This window comes from Narcine bancroftii, chromosome 1 (assembly GCF_036971445.1).
Source record: "Narcine bancroftii isolate sNarBan1 chromosome 1, sNarBan1.hap1, whole genome shotgun sequence".
Taxonomy (NCBI): Eukaryota; Metazoa; Chordata; class Chondrichthyes; order Torpediniformes; family Narcinidae; genus Narcine; species Narcine bancroftii.
This window is the reverse complement of record NC_091469.1, coordinates 367,373,087-367,390,621: the sequence shown is the minus strand read 5'-3', so window position 1 is coordinate 367,390,621 and position 17,535 is coordinate 367,373,087. Positions and strand designations below refer to the sequence as shown.

General features: G+C 46.2%; 1 protein-coding gene across 8 annotated transcripts in view; it reads left to right on the top strand.

Annotated features, from left to right (window-relative positions):
- Positions 1-17,535, top strand: part of LOC138750698 (serine/threonine-protein phosphatase 6 regulatory ankyrin repeat subunit A) — a 226,568-nt gene that overhangs the window by 79,940 nt on the left and 129,093 nt on the right. The window lies entirely within an intron of this gene.

The following is a 17,535-nucleotide window of genomic DNA, read 5'->3' as shown; positions in this document are numbered from 1 at the left end:
AGTTGAGACTTTGTGATCCGTCTGTACAAGGCATTGGTGAGGCTACATTTGAAATTTTGAAGGCAAATCTGGTTGCCCAGCTACAGAAAGGATATATTAAGCAAGAAGGGGTGCAGAAAAAATTGACAGGATGCCAGGACTGGACAGCTCGGGTAACATGAAGAGATTAGAAACTCTAGAACTTTTTTCCCTGGAGTGGAGGAGTGTATACCTAGTCAAGGTATATAAAATCATGAGGACTGCACACATCAGATAAATTGGCACTGTCATTTTACCAAGGTAAGGGAGTTCAAAACTGTATTGGTTTAAAGAAGTCATTCCCAAAGTGGGTGGTGCCACCCACTGGGGGCAGTGGTCAGGATAAAGGGGGTGGTCAGGGTGAGAAAAAAGGGGGCAGTCTGAATGTTTCCAGCAAACTCAGTCCACCATGCTTGTCATATGCTGTCTGTCAGGTGAGGAGGGGTAGGGGTGACTTCTGGGTACAGTGACTGGCCAGGACTGGACCGCTCGGGATGGCAACCAACTACCTGGGACAGTGACTGCCCAAGACAAAAAAAAAATGCAGGCAATATAGTGTGAAAGCTGTGAAGACAATGTAGATACAGGTGAGATGTAAATATACCCTCTCATATTGCTAAATAAATTGGTTTACTATGTTTTATTTGTTAAATGCACATGCTTATTCATAATGTTGTTTTAAATTTGCAGTAGACCTAATGCCAAGAATGTGGTGTGTGTTTGTTCATTATATATGGGGGGGCGGCACTAGGGATGTGGCCTGGGAGCTAAGGGGGTGGCAGCTTGAAAAAAGTTTGGGAACCTCTGGTTTAATGTGAGATACAGGTGTTCAAAAGGGTCCAGATACAGACTATTGGATACATGGAATGAAGAACGAGTTGAGGAGGAAGCTGTAATGGTGGGTACAGTAGTGAGCAGGAAATTCTAGAGCGCATCGGATCGGATGCCCCCCAAAGTTCCTCAACATGGTTATCCAACTGCACGAAAACCAACAAGGTCGGGTCAGATACAGCAATGAGCTCTCCGAACCCTTCTCCATTAACAATGGCGTGAAGCAAGGCTGTGTTCTCGCACCAACCCTCTTTTCAATCTTCTTCAGCATGATGCTGAACCAAGCCATGAAAGACCTCAACAATGAAGATGCTGTTTACATCCGGTACCGCACGGATGGCAGTCTCTTCAATCTGAGGCGCCTGCAAGCTCACACCAAGACACAAGAGAAACTTGTCCGCAAACTACTCTTTGCAGACGATGCAGCTTTAGTTGCCCATTCAGAGCCAGCTCTTCAGCGCTTGACGTCCTGTTTTGCGGAAACTTCCAAAATGTTTGGCCTGGAAGTCAGCCTGAAGAAAACTGAGGTCCTCCATCAGCCAGCTCCCCACCATGACTACCAGCCCCTCCACATCTCCATCGGGCACACAAAACTCAAAACGGTCAACCAGTTTACCTATCTCGGCTGCACCATTTCATCAGATGCAAGGATCGACAACGAGATAGACAACAGACTCGCCAAGGCAAATAGCGCCTTTGGAAGACTACACAAAAGAGTCTGGAAAAACAACCAATTGAAAAACCTCACAAAGATAAGCGTATACAGAGCCGTTGTCATACCCACACTCCTGTTCGGCTCCGAATCATGGGTCCTCTACCGGCATCACCTACGGCTCCTAGAACGCTTCCACCAGTGTTGTCTCCGCTCCATCCTCAACATTCATTGGAGCGCCTTCATCCCTAACGTCGAAGTACTCGAGATGGCAGAGGTCGACAGCATCGAGTCCACGCTGCTGAAGATCCAGCTGCGCTGGGTGGGTCACGTCTCCAGAATGGAGGACCACGGCCTTCCCAAGATCGTGTTATATGGCGAGCTCTCCACTGGCCACCGTGACAGAGGTGCACCAAAGAAGAGGTACAAGGACTGCCTAAAGAAATCTCTTGGTGCCTGCCACATTGACCACCGCCAGTGGGCTGATATCGCCTCAAACCGTGCATCTTGGTGCCTCACAGTTTGGCGGGCAGCAACCTCCTTTGAAGAAGACCGCAGAGCCCACCTCACAGACAAAAGACAAAGGAGGAAAAACCCAACACCCAACCCCAACCAATCAATTTTCCCCTGCAACTGCTGCAACCGTGTCCGCCTGTCCCGCATCGGACTTGTCAGCCACAAACGAGCCTGCAGCTGACGTGGACATTTACCCCCTCCATAAATCTTCGTCCGCGAAGCCAAGCCAAAGAGAAAGAGACCTAATGCCAAGAATGTGGTGTGTGTTTGTTCATTATATATGGGGGGGCGGCACTAGGGATGTGGCCTGGGAGCTAAAGGGGTGGCAGCCTGAAAAAAATTTGGGAACCACTGGTTTAAAGTGAGATACAGGTGTTCAAAAGGGTCCAGATACAGACTATTGGATACATGGAATGAAGAACGAGTTGAGGAGGAAGCTGTAATGGTGGGTACAGTGGTGATATTTTAAAAAACATTTAGACAGATAGTTGGAAAGGAATAGTCTGGTGGGATATATGTGAAAGGCAGGCAAAAAGTACTAAGGTAGTTTGACTGATAACCGAGTTGGCATGGAGAATTTGGGTTCCATGGCCATTTTTCTGTGCTGCAGGATTATCACTGTTTGTAAAACCTTGTTGACTTGGTTTGATTATATTCAGCTGTCCTAAATGATTAGTTATTTACTCTGATAACTAATATCTTGCCAACAATAGTTGTTAAATGAAGTAACCAAGCTTCCTGGCACCCTTTTTGAACAATGGAGCTTCTTTGTTTTCCAAATTCCATTACCTTCCATAAATTTAACAAATTCTGCAAAGTTTGCAAATTTTGAATCAATTTCAAAGTTTCACTCTATCTGCACCCACTTCCTTTAACAACTCGAGTTCAAGTGATCCGATCCCAGCAATTTGCCTGCCCTTAGCATAGTAAATTTCTCTAATGCTTTATCCTGTTATGATTGGGACTTTTGCATGTCCCTCCTAGTTATTTGAATTTGGCCTATCTATTATCCTTGGGTTATTTACAGCTTTTTATTTTTATGGTGAATACAATTGATTTCACATGTTTGCCACTTTGTTTCCTGGTTAACAATTTACCAATAATAAGTATACTCTTGCTGCCTATTTTAATGTTGCACACAAATTTTCTCTAAAAATCAATGTGCTACCAAATAACCATGTAACCATTTACGGAGCGGAAACAGGCCATGTTGGCCTGACGAGTCCGCACCGGTTCACTGATTACTGTGGACCATAGTCATTGACACACCTTCCTCCTGAAGAGTGCTTCTGAACTGTCAGACATGCGTTTGGAGAGTTTTCTTCATGATCTTCTTAATTCTTTAATCCCATTCCTCTGGCCTACCACTGACCCTTGTCACTCTGTTAGCCTATTAATTCCATTTTATTTGGTTTTTATGACCTACAACAGGATCTCACCACCAGATGCATCTTCCCTTCCCCTCTTCGCTTTGCATAGGGATAACTCTGTCTGTGAGTCTCTCGTCCTCTCATCCCTTCCCATCAATTGCCCCACCTCCCCCAATCTACCCCTGTGATTGGTAGAAATGCTACACTGTGCCCACTTTTCCTCCACATTTGGGGTCCCAAACAGTCCTTTCAAGTGAATAAACACTTCACCTGTGAATCAGTAAGTGTCATTTAGTGCATCCGGTGCTTCCAATTCTGCTTCGTCGACATCAAGGAGACTGGAAGTTGGATGGGAGATTGATTCATTGATCACCTTTGTTCTATCTGCTGCAACAGTAAGGATCTCCTAGTGGCTATATACTTCAATTTCACACCCCATTGCTACATTGACATGTTTGTCCATAGTTTCATGTGCAGACAAGTTGAGGCAGTCTCCAATCAGCTGGTTTCAATATTGATTCTCAATTTGCATTAGTCCCCTCATCTGGGTTCTCTTTCCCTCATCCCTCTTTCTCCTTTCCTCCAGCTCTCTACCACATTCCTTCACCTCTGCCCCACCATTTTTCAGCTGCTTCTTCCCACCTATATCTAGCTGTTAATTTGTACTCTTCTCTTTTCCCTTCACTCCCACATTTTTATTCAGGAATCTGCCTAATTTTCAGGCTCCTGAAGAAGGGTTCAATTCTGAAATATTGACTGTGTAGCGACTACTTCGGTTGAGTTACTAAATCAACACGCAAACACAGGGTTAGTCAACCAAAGACTAATTGAGTTTGTCATGCTTCTTTTATTATTCCTCTGTCCCGGGCTCCATGGGACAGGAGGTGGTGACGTCACTATGTGCTTGCCGCCAATCCACGGGACTGGTGGGTTTAAAGTAAACATGGTGGGGGCCCAACACCCTCTAGAAGGAGACATAGCAATCCAGCATGCCATTACTTGACATGCAGTACTGCGCATATGCTGTCCATTGCCCAGGTAAGTGCATAGTGGTCTGACCTGCAGCTCCACGTGTTCACTGTTGAGCTGCTCCAGCGACGGTTCATGATACCGCACTGTGTGCCTGCTTGGCCCGCTGTACAGCCCCCCCCCCCCCAAGAATCGTCGCCCGAAACCAATGACCTGGCCACATGCACCTTAGACTGACGTCCTTGTCGCCTAGACTGGGGGCAAAGAATGGGGGAAGTAGGATCCACATATGCAGGCTTGAGTCTGTCCACACTAAACAGTTGCGAATGCCCCCCAATGTCCAAAGTATACATAACCCCCGTCCCTCTTAATCATGTGGAAAGGAGAGTCATACGTCCATTGCAATGGTGCTCCAGGGACTTGTCTGCGCACAAACACAAAGTCAGCATCGAGGAGAGGTGGAGGCACACACTGTTTAGAGGTTCCATGTCAGTTGTTTGGAATAGGTTTGCTAACTGTGATGCCACGTTGAAGATGCTAAAGGACGTCCAGGTCAGAATTAGGCGAGAAGTGAACGTCACCTGGAACTGAGGACTGAACCATAAACCTTCTCTGCGGATGATGCAGGCATGTCTTCTTGAGGTGGTGCACACTCCCAATAGAACCATGATAACTCATCGATCCATTTGGGCCTGGTGAATCGGGCTTTGAGTGTGGTCTAGAGTTGTTGGTGGAAACATTCTACAAGACCATTGGACTGCGGGTGGTACCCTGATGCAGTTGTGTGCCACAAAAGCGTGCAAGGGCAGTCCATAACGCAGAGGTGAATTGCGCTCCACGATCTGAAGTGATTTGTGTTGGGGCACCAAATCTCGAGATCCAGTTGACAATGAATGCTTTGGCACATGTCTCAGTGTCGCTGGATGGCAACGGGATGGCCTCGGGCTAACGCATGAATCATCTGTGATCATCAGGATGTATCTCATGTTTTGAGATACTGGCAATGGTCTGACCAGGTCTATACGCGCATGTCCAAATTGTCGGTATGCTGGTGAATTTTTGAAGTCTGGCAGGAGGTATATATCTGGGCCCACTCCACAACATCTTTTCGTCCATGCCATACGTACTTACTTGTCATGAACTTGACTTTTGTTCTGATGGATGGATGAGACAAGTTGAGAACTCGCCCAAAGACTTGTCACAAAGTAGATTTGGACTGCCTAGTTGTGGTGCCACCCACTGTATATCCAAGTTAGTAATGGTAGTAACTGTAAGCCTGAACACCGTGGTCTGTGACCTGTGCACTGGCCAATTCAGGAATATCAACGCCACCCTGATTATGATATACTGTCTGTCTTGATAGCACTTCAGTGGCGAGATTGTTTTTCCCTGAGACATGGCACACATCTGTTATGAATTCAGAAATGTATGACAAGTGACGGTGCTGCCTGGCCGATCATGGGTCTGATATTTTGCTGAAGGCAAAAATAAGTGGCTTATGATCTATAAAAGCAGTGAAATGCCAACCCTCCAAAACATATCAGAAGTGTCATGTGGCTAGATACAGTGCCACAGTTCTCGATCAGATGTGCTGTAATTTATCTCTGATGGTCGCAGATGTCGGCTAAAGAAAACTAGGGGTTGGCATTGGCCATTGACGGACTGTTCAAGAACTGCGCCCACCGCTGTATCCAAGGCATCAGTGGTGAGTGCCAGGGCAGCGCTGGGATTAGGATGCACGAGCATCGCCGCATTGGTAGACCATCTTTGGCAGTTGTGAATGCAAGCTCTGCCTTTATAGTCCAATTAACGTCCTTGTGCTTCGTGGTGAGGAGCTGAAACAGTGGTCGAAGAATGTCAGTGGCTGATGGAATGAACCGCAGATAGAAATTTATCATGCCCAAAAATTTCTGCAGTCCCTTAACCCGGGGTAGGCTTCAGAAAGCCACGGACTGCGTCCACTTTTGCTAGATATGGGAGCAACCCCCTCGGCCGTGATATTGTGCCCCAGGAAATCAATAGTTGACTTGCCAAAGTGACATTGGCGTATGTGCAGGTGGTGATCTTGCTCATTCTGACTGGCAATGAGGATGTCATCTAAGTAGATGTAAGCGAACTCTAAATCACTGCCCAAAGCATCCATAAGCTGCTGGAACATTTGAGTGGTGTTCTTCAACCAAAATGGCATCCTAAGGAATTCAAACAGCCCGAAAGGAGTAATAATTGCTATTTTGTGTATGTCATCGTCTTGGACTGACATTTGATGGTATCCCTTGACAAGATCGACTTTGGAGAAAACACAGCAATTGTGCAGATGGGGAGCGAAATCTTGTATATGAGGAATTGGGTATCTGTCAAGTGTAGTTACATTATTGAGCCTGCGGTAATCGCTGCAGGGTCTCCATCCACCTGTATTCTTGTGTTCCAAGTGTAATGGCGATGCCCAAGGACTGTTGGAATGCCAAATGATACCTAATTCTTCCATGGCAGTAAATTCTGCCTTTGCCTGCTTCAGCTTATCCAACAGAAGGCGATGAGCCCTGGCATAAATTGGTGGGCCACACAATGGGGAGTTTTGGAGGTATTTTAATTAAGAGAGAGCACACCAGGAAATTTGCTGAGCAGGGCAGCGTAGGCATCTTTGTGTAGGGTGTGGATCCCGAGCTGGGAAACTCTCCCTTTGCTGCATACCAACGGGCACAATTGGAAAGTGGTGACATTAACTAATTTCCTCCGCTTCACGTCGACCAGTAAATCATGGGATCGTAAGAAATCTGCACCCAAAATGGGCTGCACGAAGGAAGCCAAAACACAATCCCAATGGAATGTCGCTCCTCCTATCCTAATTGTAATGCATTGTGTGCCAAAGCTGGGAATAAAGTCCCATTTGCAGCTTGAATAGCAAGGTGTTGTCGCTTTTATGTTTCCTCTCAAAATATGTCGGCAGGAGCAAGCTGACCTCAGCACCTGTGTCTATGAGAAACTGGTATTTACCAGCGACATCTTGAAGATGCAAGAAGCCAGTACTTGTGCCAGATGTCGAGGCTGTCTTTGTCGTTTCCTGTCTTTTTGTTGGAGCTACATGGGGGGGACGCATCTATGGGCATTTTTCCCCCCAACGGCGATGGTAAAGACACCATTCTCGTTGCCTGTCTGTACATTGCTTCTTTTTTGTTTGAACCGCGGACACAGGTGGCTCGCAGAGCACGGGAGATGTATCTGCTGTGAATATGGGTTGTATATGAGCAGACTCTTGAATTGGCGTACGGTATAGTCTGTCAGCCTCCTGGGCCACGTCATGGAGATGGCGGAAATCCACGTTAGCTATTGGTATTGAGATACGACCCGGGAGTTTTGACAGGAAAGGAGTCTCAAAAAGCAAGCAGTGAGAATGACCGTCCACAAACGCAAGCATCTCATTCATCAGATCAGATGGATTCCTTTCACCTTGTCCTTCCATATTCAGAAGCCGCATGCCGTGCTCATGCCTGGTTAATTCCAGTGTATCCAGGAGAAGTTGGCGGAACCTGGCGTTCTGGTTGCCTGCTGGGGGTGGACAATAAATTCACTTACTTTAACTGCTGTAGCAGTGTCCAATGCCCCATCAACATGCCAAAATTCTGCCGTTATGCCATGAAGACTAAACTGGGTTTCAGCCAGATTAACTCATACACAAGGTTGGTGGGTCCAAAAAAGGAGGCAAGTGAACTCCAAGTGCATTGACTGCAGCCGTGGCAGCAACTGCTACTGCCGCCGTGTGTCCTTGATAACTGAAGATTCAAGCTTTGGCTGAATCTTGCAGTTGGGGTCACCAATTGTTGCGACTACTTTGGCAGAGCTACTAAATCAACAGGCATACACAAGGTTAGTCAACCAAAGACTGTTTATTTGAGTTTGCCATGCTTCTTTTATTATTCCTCTCATCCCAAGCTACATCACATAGTGATGTCACTATGTGTTTGCCGCCAATCCGTGGGCTGGTGGGTTTAAAGTAAACACGATGGGGCCCCCCCTCCCTCTAGAAGGAGGCATAGCAATCCAGCGTGCTGTTACTCGGCATGCAATTCCGCACATACGCAGTCTATTACCGAGTTAAATGGACAGCAGTCTGCCCCACGGCTCCATGTGTTCGCTGGTGGGGCGCGCTGGTGGGGCGCACTGGCGGCGGTTTGCGATACTACACTGTGCACCCACTCAGCCTGCTACACAGCCACTACAATTGCTTTTTTCTTTCTTTGGATGTTGCATGACCAGCTGAGTTTCACCAGCATTTTTGTGAACTGCACTTGAACCCCAAGCATCTGCAGATTTATAGTTTACCTGATTAGATTTATTGTGCCTTGATTAAAATATAATTGAAAATATTTCATTGATCTTTGAGGATGTGTTGTAAGCATGAGAAGTATTCAGAGAGAAATAAGTCCCACATTTAAAAGGGCACAATTTTCTGCATAATGTTCATTTATAGAGGTAATTTCTACTATTGTAGTTGGTGTATGTTGTGTGGCTGCAGCTAACAAGAATTTCAGTGTGTCAGTGAATTGTATTACTATATCTAACAACAAACTCACATATCCTATCATTCTTTCATTGGACAGCTATTATGAGTTAGTATGAGTTCTAACAATAAATGCACTATTGAGAAGCAATAAGTATTATTGCAGCTGAAAAAAATATTTGATTTAGTTTAGCTTTCATTTCTATAAAATGTTAATATTTTAAAGATTTGGTCTACTTTTTACATGATATTTCCTCAACAATTACCGTAATTTTTTTAGGTTGACATTCCTAAATGTCTTCCAGACCAAACTAAATAATTTATTCTCCAGTTGAAGCCATTAAAGATGAATAGCTTGAAATAGTTGTGCATTCTTGTATTAATGTTAAATTAATAGAGGCCAAAAGGCAACTCTTGTAAATATCGGGTGATGTTGCAAAATAGCTTGAGGATTAGTATTGATTCTTTATGCTTCCATTTCATTCCTGTGTTGAATCATAAAATAATGCACAAGGAGGTCGACAAAATAAATGTCATATTTTTGTCACTTATTCACAGAAGCTTGTCATCCAAAATGCAGAAATACAAGAATTTTATGCCTTGCTCTGTATATTTTTTTCCAGAATTTATTTTAGTGCTCTCATTATGTGGCAGAGTTGATCTTCCGGCATTGTCTGTTGAAATGATGATTTTAACCAGGTTGAACTTCTATGACCAGATGCAGCTAGTGAGGGAAACTTGCATGGAAAGCCAAGTGAACAGGTTAATGTTTCACTGAAATCTGAAGTCAAACACAATCTTGGACGGACACTCGTTGAGCAGATCAGTAGGAGAAAAAGAATGGTTGAAATTTTGAGCTGAAACTCTTCAATAGGATTGAAGAAAATGTATAGGAGCTGTGTAAAGAGGAGAGGAGCTGTGTAAAGAGGGCAGAAGAATGCACAGGGTGGGAAGGGAAAACCCAAATAAGAGACGATAGCTTGTGTGGGTGGCTGTGTCACGGTGTTTGGAAAGGATGACATGCAGTGGGAGGAAGGGGAAAGCACAAGGAATACAGAAGAAGAGAGAGGATTCAAATTTTAATTAGGTTTACCAACCTCCATTTGTTAGCCACCACAATAGTGTTTATTATTTTTGATTTGCTGTTGCCCAAAAAAAACAAAATGACTTGTCCCACCTGAATGTGTTCTGATGTGGAGAATTTGCAAAAGTGGCAAATGATTGTATGTAAGGAAACAGCAGCAAGTGTAAAAACCGAATGCTGGTGGAATTCAGCAGGCCGAGCATTCTCAGAGGAATTCAGAGAATTGTCATTTAGAACCTTTCAGCAAGATGCCAACAATTATTTTTCACTCACCGATGCTGCAGGTTGATTTTTTGCTCGAGATTCCAGCAATTGCAGCATCTCGTGCAACAGCAGCAAGTCTGATGCTGATTGTAAATTGTTTTGCCACAAGGAGCTGAAGGTTAATGATATTGCTGGTATTTACAACAATGGGCTGGGACACCCTAGGACAGAACTTCTGTCACGGCTGCTACACACAGAAAATACCACTGGACTCTGTGGGGTTTCCAGTAGACCTGTTTATTTTAATTTCGCGCGCGCCCCTTTAAGGCCAATGAGAGTTCAGCCCCGTGCAGCGGTGATGTCATAACATGGCCTGGGGCACGAGCTGTGGCCGAAGCCACGAGGCAATAAGCGAGCCCCGACGGTGCCATCTTCTGCAGCTGTCTTGCCAGCGTGGTGGTACAAACGGGGCCAGTTCGCTCATAGAGTTATATGCCGCCACACAAACCCCCCCCAGAACTGGTTTACGCGTCCCGCCACTTGGGCGACCAGCCCCTCCATTTAGGTTGTACTGTCAGCACGGGCTGGTTTAAGTCCACACGTGCCGGCTTTAGCCTGTCATCTGTGAAAAGTTCCTCCCTGCCCCCAATGTCCAGAGTAAAGGCTTTTCCTGATCGCTGGAGGACTTTGTATAGGCCCTCGTACGGGCACTGCAGGGGGGCCGGATGCAGCCCATGCTGGACGGACACGAACTCCGCTCTTTGGGGACGTTCACCAGGTGTTTGCCGTGGTGGGGATGTTAACGAGGTGAGCTTGCTGCAGATGTCCGGGATATCACCTTCAGACTCTGCGTCTGCTCCGAAAAACTCCCCTGGTAGCGACAGGAGTGCACCGTAGACTAGTTCTGCGGACGAAACTTGGAGGTCTTCTTTCACAGCCATTCGAATGCCAAGCAGGACCCACAGCAGCTCGTCTGTCCAGTTGGGTCCTCTCAGCTGCACCATGAGAGTCGCCTTGAGGTATCGGTGGAAACGTTCTACGAGTGCATTCGCTTGGGGATGATAGGCCGTGGTGTGATGGAGCTTGATCCCCAAGCGGTTTGCCAAATGCACCCAAAGGGCGGAGGTGAACTGGGTGCCCCTGTCACTGGTCATGTGTACTGGGATGCTGAAACGTGCGACCCAGTTCGCAAGCAGAGCTCTGGCGCAGGACTCGGCGGAAGTGTCCCTGAGGGGGATGGTTTCTAGCCACCTCGTCGTCCTGTCAATCACGGTCAGGAGGTAGCAGGTTCTCTATGTCAACGTGGATATGGTCAAACCTCCTGGTTGACGGGTCGAAGTGCTGTATCGGGGCTCTGACGTGGCGCTGAACTTTGGATGCTTGGCAATGTGTGCAGTTCCTTGCCATCTGGGTCACTTGTTTCTTTAACCAATGCCAGACGAAATGTTCTGCCACCATATGCACCGTCGTCTTGACTGAGGGTTGAGCCAAGTCGTAAATCGCCCGGAATGCCTCCTGCCTCCACTGTGGGGGGACTATCAGTCACAGCGAGCATGTCGAGACATTGCATAGGACCGTGTCGTGGCTGCCTGGCAGCTTCAGGTCCTCGAGGCGCAGGCCGGTGATGGTGGTTCGAAGGGCCTGCTTCTCTTCATTGTCTCTCTGGGCCTGAGCTAATTGGGCGTAGTTCAGTCCAGGGGACAAGTTGTGGATGGTAGGTCTGGAGAGTGAGTCGGCAACGACATTGTCCTTACCCGCCTGGTGTCAGATGTCGGTGGTAAACTCTTTGATATAGGAAAGATGTCGTTGCTGGCATGCCGACCAGGGGTCTTTAGCCATGGTGAGGGCCTGAGCGAGTGGCTTGTGGTCCATGAAGGCGGTGAACGGTCTGCCCTCCAGGAAGTAACGGAAGTTCCTGACCGCGAGGCACAAGGCCAGGAGTTCTCTGTTGAACGCACTGTACTTCAACTCGGGTGGTCGGAGGTGCCGGCTGAAGAATGTCAGGGACACCTCTGCCCATTGACCTCTTGCTCCAGGACACCCCCGTTTGCCGCAGTGGACATGTCCACAGAGAGTTCTGTGTGGGCACCGGGTCAGGGGTGGGCCAGTAGGTTGGCGCTCGTGAGGGCGGCCTTGGACTGGGCAAAGGGTATCTTGGCCTCTTTCGACCACTCAAGTGTCTTTTGTTGAGTGGAGATCAAGGTGAACAGGTGCACAAGGTGAACAAGGTGATCAAGGTGCAGCTCCTGGGATGAAACAGTGGTAGAATTTGACCATCCCGGTGAACTCCTGCAGGCCTTTGAGGGTGTCCAGCCTGGGGAACTGTTATATGGCCCTGCTTTTGTCTTGCAACGGCGCTGCCCCATCCGCAGTGATGGTATGGCTCAAAAACTGTAGCAACTCCTTCCCAAACTGACATTTGGCCTTGTTTACAGTGAGGCCGAATTCAACCAGGCGGGCAAACAGAGTGCAGAGGTGGGTCTTGTGCTCGTTGTGATCTCGACTGGCGATGAGGATGTAATTGAGATAGATGAACAGGAAGTCCAAGTCTCTGCCCACAGCGTCCATGAGCCACTGAAAAGTTTGGGCTGTGTTCTTCAGGCCAAAAGGCATCCGAAGGTATTTGAAAAGGCCGAACAATGATGGTGGTCTTGCCAATGTCATCAGGGTGTACAGGGATCTGGTGATAGCCCCTGACTAAGTCATCCTTGGAGAAAACCTTGGCACCATGCAAGTTGGCCGTGAAGTCCTGAATGTGGGGGATGGGGTATCGATCAGGTGTAGTCACGTCATTGAGGCGACAGTAGTCCCCGCACAGGCGTCAACCCCTGGAAGCCTTGGGGACCACGTGCAGGGGAGATGCCCAGGGGCTGTCCGACCTGCAGACTATGCCGAGCTCCTGGAGGCGGGAGAACTCCTCTTTCACTAACTGCAACTTCTCTGGCAGAAGTCGTCTGGCCTTGGCGTGAAGTGGCGGGCCCTGTGTGGCGATGTGGTGGCAGACGCCTGCTGGGGCATGGTGGTGGTGAACTTGTGGCCGTAAGATGGCAGGAAATTCATTGAGGATGCGGGAGTACGCGCTCCTGGGCATGCCGACAGTTGCTATCTCTGGCCTGTGCACGTTGGATGGCTCAAGATGGAGGGTCTTGAAAGTATGGGTGTGCATGAACTTCTTGCCTTTCAAGTCAACCAGCAGGCTGTGAGCACGAAGAAAGTCGACTCCTAACAGTATTTATCCTGCCTGAACAATCCGTGTGCCAAAGGTCTTTATATCACTGCCGTTCGCTGCCACAGGGTGGGGCCTCATGCAGGTCTCAAGGGCAGTTGGGAGCAGCACGTTCAACTCTGCTCCGGTGTCCACCAGGAAACGCCGTCCATTGGTCTTGTCCACCATGTGTAAGAGGCTGTTCATGTGGCCAGCCGTCGCAGTCATCAGAGGCGGCTGGCCTGGTCATTTCCCTGGTACGAGCAGGATTGGTGGCATTTGCGGGCTTGTGCTCCTCAGTGTTGGTGATATAAGCACCAGGTCAACTGGTGCTCCTCCATCTTCTGTTGTCAGTTGGGCGTAGGGCGGACAACCTGGTTCAGGGTGGCCTCGTTCTCGCACTTCTTCCGTCACAACACGTCAGCAAGGGGTGCGACCTTCCTGGGGTCTGAGAAGTCCTCGTCTGCTAACAGGAGCTGGATGTCCTCCGGCATTTGTTCGATGAAGGCTTGCTCAAACATCAGGCAGGGTTTGTGACCTTCTGCCAGTGCGAGCATCTCATCCATCAAGATGGATGGGGCTCTGTCCCCCAGGCCATCAGCCCGCGCTGCTGATGGGAGAGTCCAAAGGTGCTGAGGAGGAGAGTTTTGAGGGTGATGTACTTGCCCTCCTCAGGAGGATCATGGATCAGGTCATTGACTCTGGCCGCCGTTTCTTCGTCGAGGACACTCACCACGTTGTAGAACATGGTGGAGTTCAAGGTGATCTGCCGGAGTCGAAACTGCGCCTCCGGCTGCCCGAAACATTGTGCAGGGCTGATGGGTCCAAAAGATGGGGAGGGGTGGGGAGGTGGGGAGTTTCACAGAGACAGCACTGATCGCCGACTAATCCATGTTTTGAGACCAGATATCTTCTGGGCTCTGCGGGGTCACCAATGTAGCGGCTGCTACAACATAGAAAACACCACTGGATTGGTTGGGTTTCCAGTAGAACTGTTTATTTGAATTTCACACGCGCCTCTTTAAGGCCAATGGGAGTTCCGCTCCACGCAGCGGTGTCGTCATCACGTTGCCCGGGGCACGAGCTGTGGCCCAAGCTACAAGGCAATGAGCAAGCCCTGATGGCGCCATCCTCTGCAGCTGCCTCGCCAGCATGGCGGTACAAATGGGGCCAGTTCACTCACAGAGATATGCACCGCCACACTTCAAACTTTCAAGACTATTTTATTTAACTGACTCAAGTCCTATTTCAGCAATTTATATTAAAGGAAGGGAAAATGATCTTGCTCCCAATCTCTTACTTTCCCAACATACTTGCTGCCTTAGACCTTATAAAATGGACTTCCTGTCTGGTAGTCTTCAGAATTATTTGATGCATTTTTCCATTGCTGCATCACCTCAAGGTTAATATCTAGATTTGTACATGTTTGAATTGAAATGGAACTACTTTAGAGCTAATTTTATGGAACTAACGACAGCACAACTATTGGCATTTGCCATCATTACATAAAACAAAAAGTGAAGGCAATTTTGGGACCTTGATACATTAGAGTTCTTCGGGAAAAATCTGCCAGCAAATCAGAATGAGTCCCTGTGCCTTTCTGCTGCATTGAACTCAGCAGGGGATTTAAGAGCTTGAGCTACCTCCAGAGGACAGTGCAGGAATCCTCACAATGATCCTGTCTCTTCACAATCAGATTTATTTTGCCTGGAAACAGGCCCATTTCTCCAACTTATCAATGCCGATCAAGATGTCAACCTGAGGTGCATTTGGCCCATATCCTTCTAAATCTTTCCTATCCATATACTTGACCAAATGTCTTTTAAATGTTGTCATTTACCTACTGTTACTATCTTCTGTGTGGACAAACTTGTCTCTCAGGCTCCTTTAAAGTTTTCCCTTTTCATCTTAGGCTTGTGCTCTCTAATTTTAGATTCCTTTATTTTGGGATGAAAAAACTGAATCTATCTTATCTACATGCCTGATGATTTTATAAACCTCTGTCAGATCACCCCACAGTCTCCTTTTCTCTAGGAAAACAGCCCCAGCCTAAACTGTCTCTCCTTGTAAGGCAAGGCACCCAATCCTGGCCACAGCCTTGAGGATCTTTTCTGCACTCTCCAGTTTAATCACATCCTCTTCATAGTATGTCAACCAGAATTGAAGTACCCCCTCAAGCTCCAAGGAGTTGGTGACTTGCGGTCAGAGGACTTGCACAGGCTGTGGGCAGCTGGGGACTGGCTCATGGGAACCAGATATCGGATCAGAGATTTGAGAGGGTGCTTCGGGCAAGAAAGGCTCCCTCAGGGTCTTGGGCACTGAAGACTTCCTGATCATATCGGAGTTTTGGACTTGGAGCTCAGCTGCCAATGCTTTGAACAGGAGTCTGTACTGTTGCAAAGGCTGCAAGAGTGCTGGAGGTGAAGTCAGTTTCTCTGAAGAGATTCACTTTTTCTTCTTTGCCTCATTGTTAGGGGTGCCAGGCAATGTTCATTGTAATTCATTCTTTGCTTTACGGCAGACAAAAGTTGAAGTATAACATGTATAATACATTTTTGTATATTATTATTATTTGAAGATAAAAGGAAACTTGAACTACATACCACATTCAAGGAGCTGTTTCACCAACTTTAACATGGCATCCTGACAATTGTACTCCAAGCTCCATCTGATGAAGGCAACATATGAATGCACCTTCAACACCTTATCCATCTGCATCACCACTTTTAGGGAAATATTTAGAGTCCTAGGTCCCTCTTTTCTACCACATCGCCCGTAACCCTGTCATTCACTGTTTGTCTGCCCAGGGCTCACCAAATGTGTACTTTGCACTGGTTGAGTTAAATTCCATCTGCTATCTCTTGGCCAGTTTAATTCACCTAACTTCACTGGACAATCCCCTGGTAAATCTTCTCGAATCACTGCTGTGATGTTCTCCCAAATTTAAAAAAAAAATTCCTCTTCTTCTATCTCCACCTCTGTCATGGCTGAAGAATCTATACCCCTGAACATTTAACTGCCAGTCTTGCCTTATATCCCAACTGAGAGAAGATGCAAGATATGCTTCCAAGTTGCTTTTTATGCCAGAGAATGGTTGTGAAATATTAACAAAATTATTCCAAGATGTCTTTTCATCTGTGTATTAATTTAGGGAGTTTAGATATTAAGTTATTGATGGTGTTTTTTCAATTTGTGTTGAAGAATTTGTTTTTTTTAAATGAGAGATTTACAATGTTTCTTGGATTTTTTTGGTAATTTGTTTGGAAGTGGATTAACCTTTTGAAATAGTAATTTATTGTAAGTAAGATTTTGTTTGAAAAGAAATAATCATCATCTCCTTTCTGTTGCACTCTTGATTTTTTTTAAAACAGTGTTAAATAAAATAGATTCCCTCTTTTTTATGTAGAATCTGTGGTAATTTAGAGTCTATTGTAAAACCACACGAGGGGAGGGGGAATCTTTTTAAATTGTTGCTATGTAACTACCAAATACAAACTAGATAAGTTGTATACTGACAATATGCGAATTTGAGCAAAGAATATGATATGAAATTAAGATCACAAAGTTGAGAGGAAGATTTTTCATTAAAATGCATTTGCTACAATCTAAGTCAATGATAGATCAAAGTAAACTACTTCTGGAAGTTGGATAAATTATTTCATGAAGGAATCGGTGATTAGAAGAGTCTTTATAGATTAAACTTGCAAACATCCACAAAAATATTGGACAAAGAAAGACTAATGATGTATCAAGAATGTCAGACAGAATAAATTCCATTTCACCTCATAGACTTGTGGTTTTAAAAAAAATTTTTAATCCCTCAATTCATCTGAAGGCTTTGACTGGATAATTTAACTTTTCTAATATTGACCTTCTAAGTATTTCTCACATTTTATTTTAATTTTTCTTGTGTATTCAAACATGTTTGTAAAATCTATGTAATGGGATACAATAATATTTTGGTTCTTTTACCTAAGCTATATTAGTTCCATAATTTCTTTTCAGTGCCATATCATCTTGACCTGTGTATTCTTGTCCAAAGTGTTATTTTTACGTCAAAATTTCAATGTGAATGGGGGATGCTTTTAGGGCATTGCATACTTGTTAGCACAAGAAAAATCTAGCTAATCCTGTTTCCTCAACCTTTCCATTCATGTGGAAAAATATTATAATCTCTACTGTTTAATT